The sequence below is a fragment of the Cupressus sempervirens genome, chromosome 8 (assembly GCF_028749045.1).
Source record: "Cupressus sempervirens isolate cs-2001-9-10 chromosome 8, ASM2874904v1, whole genome shotgun sequence".
NCBI lineage: Eukaryota > Viridiplantae > Streptophyta > Pinopsida > Cupressales > Cupressaceae > Cupressus > Cupressus sempervirens.
The window spans coordinates 645,238,423-645,251,060 of NC_143125.1; the positions used below are offsets into that span (position 1 = coordinate 645,238,423).

General features: G+C 33.6%; 1 pseudogene; it reads right to left on the reverse strand.

The window, feature by feature from the left end:
• Window positions 1-304: 304 nt before the first annotated feature.
• Window positions 305-12,638, reverse strand: part of LOC149544078 (uncharacterized) — a 30,537-nt pseudogene continuing 18,203 nt past the window's right edge.

Sequence of the window (12,638 nt, forward strand, 5' to 3'; positions counted from 1 at the left end):
GTTCAAAACTTTCCTTCCATCCAAATTTGATCATAGGCAGGTCCCTCTATGCTTAGTTGTCTTTTTTTTGAAAAGCTTGTGTCTTTAAGACACTTAGCATTCTAGTGCTTTAGTATATAAAAAAATGAAGAGTACTTGAATTGCTGCATGTGGGACTAAAGAGTTACATCCATTCCCACCCTTGCATCTACTTTGTGTATGGGAGTCCTTTACTACCACAAGTTGCTCGTTGGCCTTTTTATATGTAGCAGCTTCCTTGATGCTGCGATTTCCTCAAATTATGTACTTTATTTTATGCTCAATCCTACAGTTTATTTAAACTATCTATGCTCTTTCTAGACTTGTCATAGCAGTCAACATTATTTCATAACTTCTCATTCCAATCAAGAAAGCTTCTTGGCTTTTCTAGATGGTCAGTGCTCTTTCTTGACCTTTCTGATCTATCCACACTTGTCCTTGACCTATCCCACTCGTCAGTACTACTCCTCAAATTCTCTAATATGTCTGTGCTATGTCTAGACTTCTTATGCCAGTCAATTCTTCTTCTTGAAGGTTCAAATTGATCTATACTCCTCCTAGATGGTTTAGAATGATTGGTGCTTCTTCTAGAACTATTCCTCAGAAAAGGTGATTTTTCAACTGTTGAAATAAATTTTCTCAGATGTCTTATATAATCAAGATAGAGCTCCAAATTGCAATGATTTCCACCTTTCAGCCATAGTGGCTCATACTTCTTCTTGCACAGATCCCAAAATTTCTTACCATGGGAGAAATCAACAACTTCATCTGATGTTCCATGCATGATGAGCATAGGATAGTTCACAAGAGAGATTTTATCAATATTCTTCTAGATATCAAACTAGTAGGTTCATTTTACTGGGTACATAACACGTAAGCTAGAGAGTATTAGGCTATGGAGGACAACTACTCTTAGATGAGGTAACTACGTTGCTAAGTCCAAAGTTAGACCACCTCCCCTACAAGCTTTGTTGCTCTATTTCCAAATGCCACTTAGTGCTACTATCAGGATGTGTAGTCCCACAACAATTACAAACTCCATGAAATGCAAAGTTTACATTGCCACAACAATGTCACATCACAAACCTTGTGTTTGGACAAAGCCAGTCTCCTTGTTTCCATGCTTTTCCAATAGTTTCTCCATTGTATTGAATTGACTTTTGAATCAACCCTATATGGAGACACCATCCATCATATTTACCAATATGGGATCTTTTTGTAAAACATCAAAATTTGACACCTACATTCATCTAAAATAGTTTTAACTGATCGAGTTCTTTTGAAAACTCTAAGGCTACCTTTAGCATTCCCTTGAATTCTAGAAGCTACTTTACCTGATGTTTTCTGTGACAATCTCCACTTTTCTCTCCTCTAAATCATGTATTCAGCATTGAGATACAATTTTTTATTTTCATCATAATAAAAAATGGATTGAGTTTGTTAAGTCATATTTTGCTGTGAGGAGATTACCATGCCGTATTGTGCATCATGTATTTACTTGAGTCATTGAGGCATAAAAAATAAATCATGTTTTGGATAAATGGCTTATGATTATGTTGTTTTTGTATAGCTTATAACCACAATTTATTTAGATGAAAACTCAAGATCCATTCCTAAAAATGGATGTGCCTTTGAAAATACCTTTTGAAACCTTTGGCATGAGATAAACATTGTAGGCTTTTTATCAAAAGATGAGATTCCTCATTGAGCTACAAACCTCACACAAAACTCTTCCATCTCAGTAATCAACTTTATTATGTGGTGCCTCATTCAAACTGTAAATCCAAAAAATCATGCTAAGGACATGACTAAGAAGAATACTATGGTGATGCTCATCAATAGATAACATTGCTCGAAAGAGGGCTTTTAACATCATCACCAAATTTGCTTCCTCAAAAGGGTTTTCTAGCATCAATATTATTAAGATCTTATATGAAATGATCATAACTTGTGCAATTTCCCTCTTTGAAATATTTTCATTTCTCAAGAGTTTTATCAATTTGATAAGATTAGCCAAACCCCAAAGTGGGGTAGACTAAATGGTTTTTCACTTTCAAACAACTGAACTGGAAAATTGATCTATTCACCATATGATAATCAATGGAATTAAATTTGAGCACTAATTGATTCTTAAAACTCATTTCACTTCTTATCCACAAATTTTGAGTTTCTACTAATAGGGCATGTTAGCTGGCTTTAAAACCTAACCCTAACAGATAACTAGGCTCTGAAATCAACAACACTGAATCTCTATTTTGTACACTTTTACCTTGTCAAATCTTGTCTCATGATGAATTCTTAGTCAAAATATATTGACTTCCAAAGTTGCTCTTTCAAAACTTCCTACAAGAAAACATGTCAAAAAATAATAAATCGCATTTTGATATGGCTTCGAAAACTAGGCAAACTGACACTTGGGAAGATGAAAATTGGGGCATTGGTTCACTGTCATGGGGAGAATATAAAATTTTGACTTGGGCTCATGATGAATAACAGGACGCATTTGGAAAACAATCAAAGTGGGCTACTCAGAATTTGCATACTGGAAACACTAGTAGAAAAGCATTTTTTGCAAATGGAATTGACCTAGGAAAGTGTGCAAATGGATTCGTTGAGACTTAAAAATTGGCACACATAAAAAAAAATTTAGAGTAAAATGCAGTGGTATGATCCATTCGATCTCATCTATCACAAATTTTGAGATATGACATCACAAATAGGGGTACTAACAAATCTATATTTCTTGACACAGGTAAAAAGTTAGAAATTGTGTTTGGAATAATGTTTGAAAACTGATCAAATAGATTCATCATTAGTTCAAAATTGAAATGTAGTAAGTATCTAACCTCTATAATACAACACAAAAGGAATTTTCTCATTTTATTCAACTAGGTCAAAATTATAACAAGTCCAACAAGGCTTCCCAGAACTCAGAATAAATTGCATCAACATGATATCAATAAATGACCAAATTTGTGGGATTCAAAACCTAGACTAATGGATTCAAAATGACTCAAAATCTGAAACATAGGTTCACTGGTATGGACACTAAATACTCCCAAAGCAGTGAGTCATGAAACATTATTGGGTGCAAGATATTCAGTTGCAAACACAGGCTCCTATCACTATTTGACACTTAGGCGAAAATGTAAATTTTACAAATGCTCAAAATGAGACTTCACAAAATGAATCAGAATGACAATTTAACTTCATGAAATGAGTAGAAACACTAAATTTGAGGTGTTAGAAACATTAGACACCTCTTAAGCTTCAAATGGATAGCCAGGTACACATTCATTTAAAATCACTTATAAGGCTTAATTTTTTTAATGGTACTCAAAATTGGCGCTTTGATTTTGAGTCCCAATAGTGTGACTTGATCAATATTAAGAAACTTGGTAGAAACTGAATCACTCAATTGACACATTATGACTTGGTCAACACTAGATTCACTTCATAACAATCTAAGCTTTGTAGACACTATAGAGCTCAGTTAACATTATAGAGCTCGATTAATATTGAAGTCTTCATCACTTCCATTAGTTATCTTAGTAGAAACTATTATGCTTAAGCTATATTGTTAATTGTCTCTGATACTTGGTAGATACTATTGGCTAATTTTTACAAAATAAATTTTCATAAAGTTAGATATAAAAATCAGAATAAGTTATATGTCTTTCCTACTAGGGTTTTGTTTTTTATCTTTGCATTTTTAAAACCCTATGAGAAACCCTTTAAAAATAAGGCTTTGTGTTCTAATTAAGCATGCTAGGCCTTGTCCTTTTTAAATTTTATTGGGCATGCAATTTTTGAATTCAAAATATTCCTTCTCGATCCCTTTCAAATCCTACCTTCCTATTTCTTGTTCCCAAAGTGTTTATATTGTCAGTGCTGGAGAAGGGACTAGCTAGAAAAGGGTACAATCAACATCATTGGGGTTTAGTATTTTATAGCAAGGCACATGACTAGAAAATAAAAATGCCCTACCAATAGTGATATGGTGCCTAACTAGAAAATAGAAAGGGTGACAGACTTTGAAATAGACAAGAATCATACAATTCTTAGTTGATAATGAGGTTGTGCACCTTTATTAATTTGTTAGAGGCATTGATTTTGGTAATGATGATGGAAATGTAGAGATCTTCCCAGCATCAAATTTTTAACAGTATTAAGGAGGTCGCTATGTCATGATTAGGAAAATAAGGAATCTCACCAATAGCAACATAGCACCTAATGGGGAATATGAAATATGGCAAAGCCCAATCTTATTATGTCACAAAAGGAATTAAAATATTGAATTATTTGCCAACTTGTTAGGTCATTTCCAAGCCATACATGACATGGACCACACTCAAAAGGAAAGGGCAGATGAAAGATTATGATTGTTGTATTAAATTTGAATCAACGATCATCACCAAGTCACTATTGAGAGCTACACACCTTTTATTCAATGTGACATGGTGACTAAAGGGAAGAATACACAGACCCATTATAGTTAATATAATATCACATAATTCTCACCATCAGATCAAGTTCAGATCAATGGTAGTGATTTCATCCCTATGGTGAGTTGCTCGTTCTTTAAGGGTAGCAACATAGTGACCAAAGAAAGAAAAGGAGGGACCCACCACAGTTGTATTAAAACATTTATCAAAGGCACATCATTAGATTGAAAGGAGATCAATGATTGTCACTATGATACATAGATAAAGTGCTCACTTTTTATGCATAGTGATGTAGTGTATTAATAATACATGTTTGCAAGAGCTAGTGGGTCCAATTTACGTCACCAAAAATGAAGGAAAAGCATATGTGGAGAAAGTTCATTTGGTTTACTTCTAGCATGGCAAGTGGAAAATAAGTCATTCTTATTTTCACTCCTAAATCATTGCAATTTTCTAAGATCAATGGCGCAAATTTGAAGATAGAAGGTGGTGCTACTCTAGTTTCCCTTACAATTCATTTATGAGGAATGAAAGCTCCTTGTGTGAGTAAAAAATAGAGTATATTATAGAAAAAATTTCCATTTCCATCCCACACAAACAAGATTTCAAGCTTCCAAAAAAAAGAGTTATTGAGAGTTTGTGTTGGACATGATCAAACATGAAAGAACTTCCATTTCTTCACAAAAAAATTGCAGAATTGTAGAGCAGGATAAGTAGAGAATCAAGTAAGTTCCTATGCACCATACTTATTGAAGCAATTTAGTTTTCCACAAATTGTATTCAATATGCCTCCAAAGAAGGTTTTCTCAGGTCAAAAAGACTATTTGACTCGAAATATCCATGATGATCTCCTCGAATTACTACTTGAGTCCACAAATGTAACTGTGAAAGTGAAAAAGTTAACCTCTTTAAACCCTAGACTCAAAATTGTACACAAGTTATATGATAAGGGAAATTGGGTTAGGGATGCTAAAACTTCTTAAACTCTACTTTCATTGTTTAAAAAATGATTCTCAAAAAGAAATTTATTTGCCCCCCATGCAAATGTCTAGAATTTTGATTTGGGAAATGTAGTGGTTCCTAGTGTCTTTATGGACTATGACCTCTTAGAGCTTGTTACAAAAAATTATGATTCATCAATCAGAGTAGTGAGAAGAATTGATGGTGAGATTCTAATCACAATCAACCCTAAGGAAATTCAAGAGGTATTTGGCCTAGAGCCATTGATAGACTATCATGTAGCCATTGACCTACAAGAACTAGAAAAGGAATATTTGTCAAAGAAGGATGTGATTAGGTAGGGTGCACTAAGGGCCCATATAGGCACAATTGGAAATTTTCCTATAATTACAACAACCTTTCAAAAAAGAGTATTTCACTACCCAGGTTGTGGAGCCATACATGACTTTATGTATAGTTTTTGGTGAAGATGAACAAAATTTTATGCACATAAATTTTATGTATATGGTCAATCCGATTTCTTCTTTTTGTGTTGATGTTATTTTTTATTTTACCTCCTATTTAGCACAAGAAATTCACATAGGCCTGGTGGGGATTGCCAAAGGCAAGGTAGATAAAAATTTTGTTCACTATTCTTTTCTGATGCATATGTTTTTTTTTAAAGGTGTAGCATATTTTGGTAAGGAAATGAATTTGAACAAAGAACAGGATAAAGATGCACTACTAGTCTAGTTACTGATATGACTTGGGATGTAGAGAATGCTAGTTTTGTCAAATTTGATAGGTACTTTGCTTCAAAATTGAGATGCTTATTATTTAGGGGCAATCCCAGAGTCCTTAAGGCATTGGTAGACATTATCAAGCCCATGGACAATCCTATTGGTTTGAAAGTGTCTCATAATTGGGGAGATATTATCCCATACTATGTTTCAACTATTTTTAGGATTTATGGTTTCAAAGGAACTCCTGATGTATTACCCCACCAGGTTCCTTTAAAGGTAGGGGTAGCTAAGTTTTTGTGGTAGTTAGGAGTAATGGAGGAAAATAATTTGGTGAAAAGGGGAAGAGGGTCAATTTTCCAACTTGCACTATAGATCACCAATTTGTGATTACAAAAGGTAGCTAGCTATTCCTTTATAAAATACTAGACCAATATAAGATGGTTGTGTCTCATTCCCATTTTTGTGACACTGAGAGATCTATGAATTGGCTTTTAGGCATAGAGCTAAGCTTGGAAAAATAAAACATGAGCCATGTTACCCTAAGGACATAATAAGAAATGAGTTCTCATTGTAGGAGCAAGAAACCAATAAAGAAAAATGGAGGGTTTTCTGAAGGATTTTGGAGTTTATCCATTGTTTAGATGGAGATTATAATCCTTTGGATAATGCTAGTACAGAGGTAGATAGAATCAATAAACTCATGATTAGTTTTCTTGAAATTGTGGAAACTGTGAATGAGAAAAAACCATTTTTTTATTAATACTTATCCAGATAAGGCCAAAGAGGTTATTAGGAGATTGTCATTCACTCCCAATGTAGGGGTAGGACATTTGATTGTCCAAAAGAGGTCAAGTTATACTCTGATACAAGATAAGAAGGCCACTATGGATAAGGGTAAACAAATAATAGGATCCACTAGTGTTGTCTTGGAAGAGAGACTTGATGAACCCTCCCCTAAGAGGCAAAAAATAATAAAAGACCAAGGTCCTCACATTGAGGAATATTCACCTACATAATCCCCTTTAAAAATTTAAGAGGACCAACTTACTAGAGAGAAAATTGAATAGCGGGGGTCCTAAGGAAGAGTTTTTATTACCCAAGAAGAATTAGATGAGGAAAACCTCCAAGAACCTCCCATGCAAAGCCTTGATTTGATAGTGGAAAATTATAAAGGAAGGGAACTAGGGCCTATGATAGAATAAGCTAGTCATCAATTTATGTTAGATGATAGTCTTGTTAAGTCCAAGGCCTTCCACCAGTTTGCATGGAGAGAAAACATAGAAAAATATGAGGAAAGGTGCAATAAATTAAAGATTGATCATCCAAAAATTGAAGATGTAGCTATTCAAATCCAAATTAAAGAAAAAATGATAAAGGAATTTAAAAATCTAACCCCTAAAGAAGGGAGAGAAATGGTGAGAGCATTAGGTGTTTTATTGCTATCTAATTGGGATATTACAAATGCTCTAATTTTTAATTCTATTTCTAATAAGTTAGGCATACTAGATTAGAACAAACAAAAAATGAAAGGTTCCACTTTTAGTATAGAGCAAGTTGCCTTGGTAATTTGGTCAATTAGGAAAGGGTCTAGAACAATGTCTTTGCAATTAGATAGTACTAGGATGATTGGAAATATAATTGTCAAAAGAGTGGCAGATGCCACCCATGTAGAGGCTACACATATGAATGTTGGAACATATCACTTAGTTTTGGCTACTATAGAGAAAAAAAAAAAGGCAATGTCTAAACTATAGAGTAAATATGAAATTTTTTTAGAAGCTTATAATAAAGAAGTTCAAAAGAGAATTGAACTTGAGACTAAGGTTTCAGGATGGTCTACTAGGTCTAGGATCACATACCCTCACCCACCAATGGAACCTTTAAAATCCACTCCTCTTATTGAGATATACAATACACCAAAAAGGCCACAATATTATATAGTTGAAGACTTCAAAGAGGAGAAGAGAAAATTTTGGGCTTTACATGTAGAGTTAAATGTGCAGTATGAGGACAAACTAAGAAAGGCTCTCATGTATCTGATGGATAAAATTGAATGGTGATTGCTTTATGATCAATTAGCAAAAGTAATAAACACGTGGGATGAAATAAAAGAAAGTGACAAGGGCTTGAAACCTATTATCAATAAGTGGAGTAAGAGGAAAGAGGAAATCACTTTCTTGTGCTACTCTATTATACGGTCTTCACATTATCACATTGAAATAACTTATGATCTTTCTCATGATCTCCCATAATTTGGTGATAAAAGAGTTGTGCTACAAAGAAGAATTGTTAGCTATTTGGATAAGTACAAGAGTAAGAAATTTGATTTATTCCCACTTGCTTTGGATAAGAAAAACAAATTGAAAAATAAAGATGAATGGGCTAGAGAATTAGATGAGCTATTTTGTTTAAGGATGAATGAAGTCATAAATGAAAAAGGACTTGCATGATGGGCAGCTACAATAGAAGAAATAGTGAAGGCCTAGTTATTCTTTGATTCTTTAAAGCAAGATTTTGTTAGTATTGATAAAGAGGTAGAATATGTGATCAAAAAGCAAAGTAATATTCTGTAGTTTAACTAGCCAGATGACACCCTCTTTGACAAATGGATGGATGATATTACTTTTGATGAGTAGTGGGAAGAGGTTGAGAGTGATGATGATGAGATGAATCAATATGTAATATAGATCATTCATACACCTTCAAGATTAAAGGAGAAAAGAAGACAAAGAATGGAAATCATCTCATGTGGAAAATACCTTGTGCTAGATGGATGATGTGGTAGAAATGAAACCAAATATAATTGTCCCCTTGATAGTACATGATGATGCAAGTGGAAATGCCAGAGTAGAGGTGAATTAACAGGAATTAGAGCTTGAAACATCATTGGCAAACTTGATAGCTACATACATTGAGTGCTCAGAATAACTAAAATCCAATCATGGGATTTGTAGCATTTGAAAATGTAATAGAAGAGGGGACTACCAAAGGAATAATCTAATACTTAAGTTTTTATGTTACATAATTTTTTGTCATTTTGTGATAGCTAAATGTAAATATCTTTTGTCCAGTTGACATCTGTCAGTTCTCTGTGCCTCAAGTTTGTTGCACCTCACTCTATCTAAGTGAGATTCCAAGGCTAGAGAAGGGTCCAATTTATTAGTGTAAAAATTATGATGTATTTTCTTTGCCAATACCTAGGAATATATTGATGTTACAGGGGTCTAATGTTTTGTCTAGAGTCATCCTAAGTTTTATTACAATTGTATACAATTTTCAAAGGAGATCAATACAAAGTTGAATTGTCCCTATATCTGTTCTTGTTGAATTTTGTCTCCATCATTATTACTTGGTCATTTTGATGTTATGTGAGAAAAGCTTGTCCAATTGAATGCAATTCACTTAGATTGTATATCAATTCATTATTGCTATTGATTCAATGAATTAATTAAATGCTCTAGTGAATTTGGTAGGGTTGCTAAGGTAATAGGAAGGATGTTTGTAAGAATGAATTTCAACAGGAATTGTTGATAGTATTGCTTGTAATGCAATCAATTAGATCTATAAACTGAAGTAGACTTTGAATCCCAATGGATGAGGCACTGATTTAGTTATTCTAGTCTACAGATAGAGAAATCATGAATAAGCACCAATTCTAAAATCAAAATCAATTTTATTTTACCATTTGAAGAGTTTTCAAAGAGGGCCAACTCTCTTTTACAACTTATTTTTGAGTCTTAGATAGCTACTATTTTCAAGAATATTTGTAAATCTAAGGAGAATTGTGACCAAACATGTTTATAAGGGATGTATATCATCTTAAAATGTCAAGGAATGGATGAAATATGTATATGTTAGAGATAGAAGATGAGAATCATAATTAAACTAAAAGGATTCTCATACAACAACATTCATTTGAATGATCCCTTAGGTATACCCACCTTGGTTCTGCAGAGCCTAAAGAGTAGAACATCTACATTGATTTTGTTGAAGTTGGGTCTAGATATGAAGCATATATAATTATTTATAGGAAGTAATTGATCCTTAGATTATTGTTATCTTTATCATCTTGGTATTAAGTTTTATTAATTAATAGTTGATAAACACCAATAAAATGGTGACTTTGTTGGGGAGTTGTTCAGTACATGTGTGAGAAGTCTTATAGTTTCTTTGGTCATGTTGTGTACATGTATGTCAGATCATTTTAGTACTATTTTTGGTTGTGGTGGACTTGTTTTAGTGACAAACCTTGAGAATTAAGAAAGAAAAGGAAATTCAAATGCCACACATGTACCTTGACATATACAGCCCTTTCAAGTGTCTTATCTATCAAGAAAGAGTTGCAGTCTTATGATTCTTGTGATTGTTTCCTTTGTATGTCATATATGTTCATATTGTCTTGTGTCCTTTCCCTAAAGTTAGGAGATATTTTATTGTTACTTTTTCCCTAAGAATAGGGTGGTGACTTAGTCAAGATTTTGAAGCTAGTCCTTATTTGATAAGTAGTAAATATGGCTGGCAAAAGGAAAAGCACAAGAGCTTACACAAGAGCCAATCCTAATGTACCAATGTATACTGACTTACCTCAAGGTGGTAGGAAGACCCTAAATAAGAAAAAGGTAGACCCAACACCCACATGGAAACCAAGAGGTAGTGTATCAGTTAATTCTTAATACCAACTAGTGGTAGGGAGAGAGTCTTCTTCACTTAGCTCTGAATACAAAACCACAAGACTCTTAGGAGAAATATTTTGTACCCCATTACTAGATGAAAGAATCTATCAGGACAAGAATATGTCACTAGTAGGGAATGCATCCCCTAGGCTAGATCTTATAGGCGAGATGAATCATAGGTTAGGATTTAGGAGTGCATTTGAGGATCCTTTTAATCCTAGAGTAGTCCCATACATGGAAACTAATCTTATAGATCTAGATGATCCTATTGATTTAAAAGCCACCTCTGCAGATCCTAAAGAAGTACAATCAAAGATAGGAGTTTTGAAGAAATGGGTTGCTAAGAAAGAAGCTAAACATGCTCATCTAGAAAAAGAAAGAGAGCAATCCACCTTAAATGCCATTGTTGAAGAGATAATTTGCTTAGAAGAATGGAAGAAATAACTTTAGTCCTTCATGCTAATGTCTTTGGAGATGTAAATAGTTAGAGAACCAAATTTCAGGAACAAGAAAAACTTCTAATCCAAAGACAAGAACCTATTATTTCCCAAGTTCAACCCTATAAGCCTATCCAAAATAACTAGGTAGAACCTACTATCAAATAGATAGATAAAGGAAAAGGCAAAGCTATAGGAATCTAGATAAATGAGCCTCAAGTAGTAGAAAGTAAATTTATAAACCCTCTTATGTCAAAGTTAGATCTAGATCTAGAAAAGGCTAGGAAAGAGAAAGAAGATCTTGCAAAGGAACTCGAAAAGATTGAGAATGAAGCCTAGGCTGCAAAAACTAGGAAAAAAATTTAGTTCATAAAGTCTAATTCTGCATTTGCTTCATGGCCAAACTCATCTACCCTAGCTACAACCCAATAATTTCAAATTAGGGAATATCTCAATCTGCCCCTACCTCATCATCCACCATTAGTACTCAATTCCCTGCCATCCAACCTCAACAATCTCAAAGTGTTGTTCTCAACCAAGCCAATGTAGGAAGCACCTCAAATGTTGCTAGTTTTTAGAAGAAGCCTATCTACATGAAAAAAATATAGACAAATGTCATTTTTAGGTATTCTTGGTTCTCCACACCCTATATCTTTTGATTTAACACTAGTACATTTGACCTCATTTTTTGACGAATATTGGTTGAAATTTCAACCTAAGTTGGTTGAAATGTCGACCAACCAATTTGTCAAAAAATTTCTCATTGAAATTTTGACCAACTCACTGATTGGTCAAAATTTTGACCAATCCATTTGTTGAAATCTTTTCAAAAGCCCTAGCATAATTTCTACCAGGCATTGGCCAGAATTTTGACCAATGCCTAGCAGAAAAATACAAGGCATTGGTCAATATTTTTACCAATGCTTGGTAAAAAAGTACTAGGCATTAGTCAAAATTTTGACCAATGCTTGGTGGAAAAATATAAGGCATTGGTCAAAATTTCAACCAATGCTTGGTAGAAACTTGCTAGGCATTGGTCAAAATTTTGACCAATGCCTAGTTAAAAATTTTGTTGAGGAATTTTATAAAACAATTCACATGCCTTGCCTATGATTTGACATTTTTCATTCATTCTACACTCACATAATGATGATGGATTATAGAGAGTGGTCTAAAATGATTATTCTAAAAGGCACACACAATCAAATCCAAAATGAACTTGCATTACAAATGGATTGTGGAAATATGATATTGTTAATTTTACATGCATGTCTACTAGGACAATCACAACTTAAACATATATATAATCTCATCAAATCTATTATATATATGTTTAAGTTGTGATTGTCCTTGTAGACATGCATGCAAAATTAACATGTATCA